Below are 8,392 nucleotides of genomic sequence, written 5' to 3'. Positions count from 1 at the left end.
AAAATGGACAAAATATATAAGTGCCCAATGGCCAGTACCTTTTGCTAGTATTTATGTATGGATAGGAAGTTGGCTGCCTAAGTCAGTATGGGGGGGGGATGTAAACTGTGTGACATATTATGTTACTGACACATCTCTCTGGATGCAGAAACGCTTTGTGTTTCCCAAGATGCAATGGTTTATACTTACTGAGTAGTTTAGGGACCAGCAATCAGGCAGCCTGGTCAATAATGAATGAGCTGCGCTGTTCCTACACCCACCTGCACCCTTACTTAGTAGGAAACTGCCCCCCCATACATTGTATATAACATTTCACCAGCTAAGGCCAAACCCCTTCCTACTCCTGAGGGTGAGTGTACCCCCATTTCTGCCCACTATTCAGGCTAAGGAAGGGACACCCTTCATGCTAAGGAGCCCCAGACACACCTTAGCAGCAGCAGGTAGATAAACCATGGCTGATGGATTCATGGATCTTTCCAACAGAACAGTAAATGTAGTGATTCAAACTGCCACACATACAAAGCAATGTTCTGTGTACACAATAAGCTGTGTAGGTACTGCACATACAAGGTCAAACTAATGGCATATAAACCTCACTCATGAACAGGGTACATTTCCCCTTTAAAAGTGACTCCTGTGACATCAGCGCTTTACCAGTAATTCGGTCGGTTGGCATTGTGGTGAGAGGTAAGTGATCTTCCCTTCAGAGAGATCCTTTGCCAAAAAAACATTATTTTATTCCAAAAAGAGAGGAACTAGTGATAGTACTGTACCCCTGAGACTAGCGGGGATTCAGTTTTACTTCATTTGGGCAATATTCTTCTAAAATGGGCTTTGGAGATGACTTTAATCCTGGGTGAGAGACACAGCATTTGGCAGTTGGGCAGGGCTGCCATCCAAAACACACTTCTTTCCATAAAATATGATATCTGAGGTCCCCAGTGTTGTACTGGACAGTAGCAATTTCTGTTTCTGGAAATGATGGGGCTTAGATTTGGTCTCCCTGTTCCCCCATGATGGCTGCCCAGCCCTGGTGTATTAAGGGGTACAAGGGGGTCATCTAAATCAATTATTTCCAGCACAATTGCACTTATTTAGGCCTAATCCTGCTTAATACACAATGTTGTAAAAACACCCCCTGGGGGCAGCAGAATAAAATGCCTCATATTTACAATCAGCCCCCTAAAATGTATTTGACTTATGGTTTGTGGCTTGTTTTTTAGCCCCTTTTTCAATTGCTAAAATAGGCTGATATGGGCAACCACACTGCTGTCATTTAGACTAATAATAAACTAAATAATAATAATAATAAACTAAAAGTCTGGAAACCTGTTTTATAAATAAAATAATTTGGTATTCTTGTTTCTCATGTTTAATACATACAACTCAATAAGGGAAAACAGGTCTTTGCCCAACTCTGTATTCTATGCAAATATGTGCTAAATAAGTTCTCTCTGAAGTTTACTTGCCCTTTATATTCTTTTGTCTCTCTATACAGATTGCTATGGTGCTGCTCCTGCTGAACTCTTTGCGGTCTGTGCTACCGTGCGATTTTACCTAGCGATTGCTGAGTGATTTTTGGCTTCTCATTAAGTTTGATCTTTTCCATTCTGATCTGAGCTTGAGAGAAGCCACTTTCTACTGAGGGTCTCCCTTGGGTTCCCCGGCCTTGTGCCGGCCCTCAAGTGTGAGGAACCCCTCATTATACGAACCAGAAGAGTTTAACATCTGGCACTTCTGGTTCCAACAGCACCGTCTGGCTCACTTCTTTTAAGAGGTAATCTTTCTGGTCTTATCGGGCTTTATCCATTTGTTATGTAGCAAGTCTGCGCAGAATTTCCCGTTATTTGTATTGCACCAACACATTGCCATAGCGCTGTACCCAGATTATTTATCATTTACATTATTCCTTGCCCCAGAGGAGCTCACAATCTAAGGTCTCTTTCTCATTCACACACACGCTATGGGCAATTTAGTCAGAAGGCAATTAACCTGCCTGTATAGGGTTTTTTGGAGGGTAGGTGACCCCAGCGCTGCAAGGCAGAAGTGCTACTCACTGAGCCACCATGCTGCTCACAATACTGGCTACTACTGAAATGTGACTGAGAATAGAAAGCCATAAACACACACATTGTATTGCTGAGACTGCCTGTGTCTGTGCTGCCAATATAATGCCCCTTTGTATCGCTTGCCTTTAGGTGGCTGTACTTAGCGACAGCAGAATGCCAGAGGTTAAGGTAAGGAATCACTTTCTTCTCTCATCCCAAATAAAGGGAAATTGCCACTCTGCTCTCATCTAAAGTGCTCTTTCTCTCTCAATCTATCACTTACTATTATACAATTACAGTCTCTTCCCCAATACCTTCTTGCCCTACTTTACACACTATCCCTCAGTTACAGCTTCTGAGTCCCCAAAGCTCTTTCCTTTTACTTACAGGTGCTATTCAGTGTCCTGGAGGAGTATGTGAAGGAGAGGACATTTGACGAGGCCATCCTTGCCTACTATGGTAAATACTAGGGATTATTTATAACAGACCAGGGGGGACAGTGCAGAGCACTAAGGGGCACGATAGCATTGTCAACGTGGACACGGTGGCTTTTGTCACAAAAAAAAACACAAACTGTGCATTATGGAGCAGAAATTAACCCTGTGTGTGCGCTGATGGGCCAATGCTGTGCCTCTCAGTTTGCATACAAGTTGGGCAGATGGGAATGGACTGACCTTGTCTCCACTGCATATCTACACCGGGGGAGGCAGTGCTGCATGTGTGCCTAGCCTTAATGGAAATGTATTTTCCTTGCAGAAAATCACTACGTCTGGAGACATGGAGCCAACGACGACTTGTAAGTAACATGAAAATAATCTTATCAATTATCTTTCAGCACCCAGACAGCTACATGTAATATCCCTCCTGCACCCCACAATCTATTGTGGGACATTTTGTGCTTGCCCCATATTGTACCCACTCAAATGAAAAAGTGTATGTACAGTAGAAATACAGTGAAATAGCGGATAGGAAGTGCCATTAATGCTCCATTGGGATTTTGCTTTTTAGGGGAGACTTCTTCAGTCAATATTATATTGACAATGATGTGGAGCATCTTCGGGACATGGCCCTTTTCATCTGCATGGATGCCTATCGGGTAAGGAATCCAAAAGAGAAGTATAGATAATACTGTTTAGAGTGCCAGCTCTTGTTCCAGAACATGTCATGTGTGTTTAGTAAATGTTATGTAGGTTTAGCAAATGTAATTGGATGAATATTACACTGCATGAGTAGACTAAAACTATTCCTTTTATCCGGTGTAATCAATGATAATGGGGTCAGATCGACCTATGTGTCAGTGTGCATAATAAAAATATAGGTGGAGAATATATGAGTTTTGGCTACTGGGTCCCATAAACCTGGGCTAGCAGTTAAGTGCAGAAGGCCACTGCCAGCCACCCTATAATGTCTGTCTCATTGTGCCATATTCCTGCTTCATACTAGCCAATGAGGTTATAGCGGTGCTGCAACTTTCCTTATGTATAAGCCCCACTGGTCAATCAGACAGCCATGATTATAGTGAGGATTAATATGACTTCTCAGGTCTGTGAGAACTTATTCTGCCTTATAGGTCTGATTACAAGGGGAATAGCACTGATTAATAATTTCCTCACACTGGTACATTATTTTATGTTACAGAAACATCTTGAGGAGCTGGAGATGACTCTTTATCACATCCACAAACTCCTGGCTTTATCTGAAGTAAGTGCTATTATTATTTTTGTTATATGTCATTATTATTTTTGAGGTTATTATATACTGTATCACCTGTAGCTACCATAATTAGCATTTGGGAGATTATTACTCAGCATATGCCCAACAACTGCCATTATTTATATTATTAGGGACATTATGTATCTCTTCTTGGCAGTTGTGCTTACAGGGGCACATTAATGAAACTGGTACCATGCTTGTTTAACATGGAGTCTCTTTTGCCACAGGAGGAGCACGACGTGGAACACATTCTCACCCAATATGAGAATACGCAGCAAGCCCGGAGAGTAAGTTCCTTGGTCACTGTCTAGAAGGCTTTTCTGTGTGATTTGTTGTTACATTTTACAGGATACACTCAATGTTGGTCAGGTTATAGGGAACACTATGTAGTATTGTGTGTGTGTTGAAAAAGAAGCTTAGTGTACATCTGTGCAGGTTACAGAAACAGGGCGATATTGTAGACAACAGTAATGCCTTAACTCATAGCAACCAACTGCTAATTACATATTTTGGATGATTATTCAATCCTTATTTGCATACTGCTATAGGTTCTGTTATCTGGATACCTGTTATCCAGAAAGCTCACAACAAATTGAATAATAAGACAGTACTATATAAAGAGCCAATGACTGTCAAGCACCATCTTGGCCCCAAAGTGTACTGAAAATGCCATAGGGTATGTGGGCATATGCACCACCTTCCCCGATACTGTTTATTGTAAGTTAATGCAGACCATGGATACATGGATATGTACCAATGTATAATTTCTTTCCTCCTTTCTCCCCCTGCTCACAGGTTTTGGGCCCTAAGCTCGAAGCCTTGAACAACAAGATCGTGGCAAGGCAAAAGGAGCTGGAAGAAGCTGCGAAGTATGTATTTTACATGTGACGCCTATTACAATTTTGACACACAGCAAAATAAAGAAAAAAGTTTCAGCTGCCTGTATACCTGTAACCAGAGTCTTACAATTCCCATAACGACAGAGCAAATAGCTAAGCAGAATATTGGAACAGCAACAAAATGTGCCAAAGCCCCAAATTGTAGACATTGAAAATCTCAGTCAACTCGGAAATACAAGCAGAATAAACATATGTAGCATCTAATATAACTCAAAAACGGGATAAAGAAACAATTGTTCTCTGATCTAATTGTATTTTGTTCCCATCCTTAACAGAGAACTGTTAATGCTGAAGCCTTTATATCCTTCCACTGAATAACAGTTCCATGCACTAAAAGTAGAAAAATAAGACTGATGCAAAATCCTTATTGGAGCAAAGTGTAGTTAGTAACCACTAATATCAGCCCCATGGTCTCTGACTCTCACAAGGCCAGTCCCTAGCTGTACTTGTCAGTTTAGCTTTCCTTATTATTAATCCCTGGATCCCAGTGAGCCCCTCCATCTACTTTCTCAGTGCTATGAGACCCATCCCTACACCAGAACCTGTACCCTATAGCACATTTATTCAGCTCAGTAGTTACCCACATTTGGTACAGAGGATACAGATTGGTTGCATGTATATTTGTAATATTATGGTAAATGTCTAGCAGTGTATACATCAGTGATAATGTTCCTAGTCTAAAACCTTTTGAAACAGAAAACAACATTAGCTCATTATTCTTTATTTCAGGACGACACAGGAAGAACAAGAAGAAGATCCTCCAGTGATAGAGGTGCCCAGGCTGAGCACCAGGAAGAGGCTTGTAAAAGCCATATCGAGAACATTCCGGAGGATTTGGGTAATGTCTCTGTAATTCTCTTTTAGACAAACTCAATAATACCATGGGATTCACTCATAGTTGCATAATTATATATAAAGACTGAAGGACCCATTCTATATATAAAGGCTTTTATAAGGGCTTATTATTATTTACACTTTTTGTTTTCATTTTTTCCAGCGTTTCACCAGATGACGCCTTCCAGGTTTTCTCCCTCCTGATCCCTGATCCCCCTCCCTTTCTCCCACCCCATCTCCAAAACCCTCCTGCTCCCTGATCCTCCTCCCTTTCTCTCACCCCATCTCCAAAACCCTCCTGCTCCCTGATCCTCCTCCCTTTCTCTCACCCCCATCTCCAAAACCCTCCTGCTCCCTGATCCTCCTCCCTGTCTCCCACCCCATCTCCAAAACCCTCCTGCTCCCTGATTCTCCTCCCTGTCTCCCACCCCATCTCCAAAACCCTCCTGCTCCCTGATCCCCCTCCCTTTCTCTCACCCCATCTCCAAAACCCCCCTGCTCCCTGATCTTCCTCCCTGTCTCCCGCCCATCTCCAAAACCCTCCTGCTCCCTGATCCTCCTCCCTTTCTCCATCCCTGATTCCTCTCCCTGTCTCCATCCCTGATAATAATAAATGGTAAATGTCATAGCTACACATGATTCAGGGTGTAAAACCGATTGCCATTTGGAGTCAGGAAGGAATTTTTGCCATTCAGTGCAGATTGGCCCTTAGCACTAGATGGTTTTTTGCCTTCCTCTGAATCATTGCCTGTTTATGGCCCGGTGCATTCCATAAAGCCAGTTGCTGGTCCCGTCATCAATTCAGCTCCTTCCATCGTGCAGGCCTAGCCAGAAGTCCATCCCTAGGGCAGGGCTAGAGAAAGGGCAGGAGGAGGGAGAAGGTTGGTTTGTTATGGGCGCGATACCCAATCCCTGCCCTTTGGTTGAGCCATGTTTGGGAGCTGCACCTGGCATTAGGGAGTGCACAACCTCTATTTATTTATGGCTACTGATTTCAATAAATCCTGTGATTCCAACTGATTTAACCATAACCACGTCTCTGTGTTTTTCTTTAATACATATGGTAAATATTAAGGGGGTGAGGGAGGGTTCCAGTGCCTTATTGTGCTAAAGGTGACTGAGCTAATGTGAGACAAGGGTAATTAATACTTCTAGGAGCTGATCAAAATAGACCAAGCTACCTGCTTCTAGTGTCATTCCTCTGTCTACTGAATTTGGAGCCCTGGGAAATTTCCAATAAATATCCATTTGGGTGTAAGTACTCTCTGTATAGAATCCTTTAGCCAGTTCCCTTTCTATGCACAAAAATGAATTATCTCCAAGACCAACAGACACACCTTAGTTTGGAAAGGAATAATTCAGTTGGCACTACTCATGCTGGTTACTACACATGGTGGCATTCTCCAAGTCACACTGCTGTGTAATGTAATTGCTACAGAAAACCCCTAATTTAAACATCCCAGTACAAATGTGATAGCAGGCCTAATTACCAAGGTGCCATTAATTCCTCTGTTATTTTCAAGACTTTAAGTATCATCTTCCTATAGGAAACAACTCCTTTCTCAAGGGGATTTCTATTGAGAAAACCAATGCGAAAATGTTTAAATAATGTAACAAATAATCCAAGTAGTGCATATGTTAGGCAGTGACTGAATGGTATGTGCTACTTGGATTGTTTGCAGAAAATAGGAATTGGTTTCCATACAGTAGGAAAATGGGCACAAACAGCTGCATTTACTGCAGTTAGAAGATATTTTAGTAAAACCTTGTGCCACACGTTATAGGGCAAATTAAATTAGGGCAGGATACATTTAAATCAGCCTTTTCATATGGGGAATAAAAATTAATTTAACATGACTGAAATTGGCCCCACAGAAACCTCATTTTAGTACTAAAAGCCAGGAATAAGACATTCATTTTATAAACATGTATCAACACTACATATTAGTCAGTGCCCTACTGGGCCCCCAATACCTCCCGGGGCCCCCAAGCAGTTGCAGGGCCTGTTTTCTCTATGTAGCACAATGAGCCTCAGTACAAGGTGAGCTTACAAGAATGCATGGAAGCCTTTCAGTTGCCCCTTATCCCTATCTTTGTATTGGAAGTGGAAACTGATCAACCAAGGGGAAACCACAGACCCCCTTTTTCCCCCCACTCATTGCTAATGGAGAAAAAGAAGGAATATTAAGCTTGTAATTATAAGCTGTAAAGCATTTATGGCAATGTCACATGGTGAGAACTGTGGTAAATTGCTCAACCGTGGGAAACAGACAGGGTCGGACTGGTGGGCCCCCACGGCCCAGACCCGACCCTAACCGGCGCTCACCCTCCCGAACGCTCAAATTAATGTGCTCAGGGGAGGATGTCGGGTGGGGGCCCTGCGAGGGGGGTTAGGGGGGCCCCTACGGGGGGGGGTTACAGGACACGCCCAGCTGAGTGCACCTGCAGGGCCCCTGCGTACCCCTAGTCTGTGCTCTCCGTTTTCATTGCCCCCGCTGCTTGTGATGAAAGGGACAGAGTTTTGCAGCAAATTGCCAAGGTGCCATTTGTCAGTGATGACTGATGCCCACTCTGGGTCAGACTGCACCAGCGTGGCACTGGGAAAAAACTGGGTGGGTCCCAGTACTTGTGGGCCCCACCGACCCAGACCTGATCCCCACCAGGACACATAGACTGACCTCCCTCCCCCTAGGTATGAGTTATGCGCCCATAGGAGCCCTGGGGTGGCAGCCCGGGTAGGTTGCACACACCCCAGTCCAACTGTGTTCCCACCCATGTATTGTATCCCTGCTGCTGCTGTGGCTGGTTGGTCTGCTGCTTGCAGCAACGCCATATGCTGGCTTCTGTTATACTTCATGTCACCTAGTGTTAAACCATATGCTTCTCACTGAATATATG

The 8,392-nt window shown here is 43.4% G+C and overlaps 1 long non-coding RNA gene across 1 annotated transcript; it reads left to right on the top strand.

Moving 5' to 3' along the window:
- Positions 1 to 1,599: 1,599 nt before the first annotated feature.
- On the top strand, positions 1,600 to 2,500 carry LOC116410472. The gene is made up of 3 exons (XR_004222439.1): positions 1,600 to 1,777; positions 2,199 to 2,237; positions 2,438 to 2,500. It is a non-coding gene; the product is annotated as an uncharacterized LOC116410472 (long non-coding RNA).
- Positions 2,501 to 8,392: the final 5,892 nt, after the last annotated feature.

This window comes from Xenopus tropicalis, chromosome 4 (assembly GCF_000004195.4).
Source record: "Xenopus tropicalis strain Nigerian chromosome 4, UCB_Xtro_10.0, whole genome shotgun sequence".
NCBI classification, from domain to species: Eukaryota; Metazoa; Chordata; class Amphibia; order Anura; family Pipidae; genus Xenopus; species Xenopus tropicalis.
This window is presented reverse-complemented; position numbering and strand designations above follow the sequence as displayed.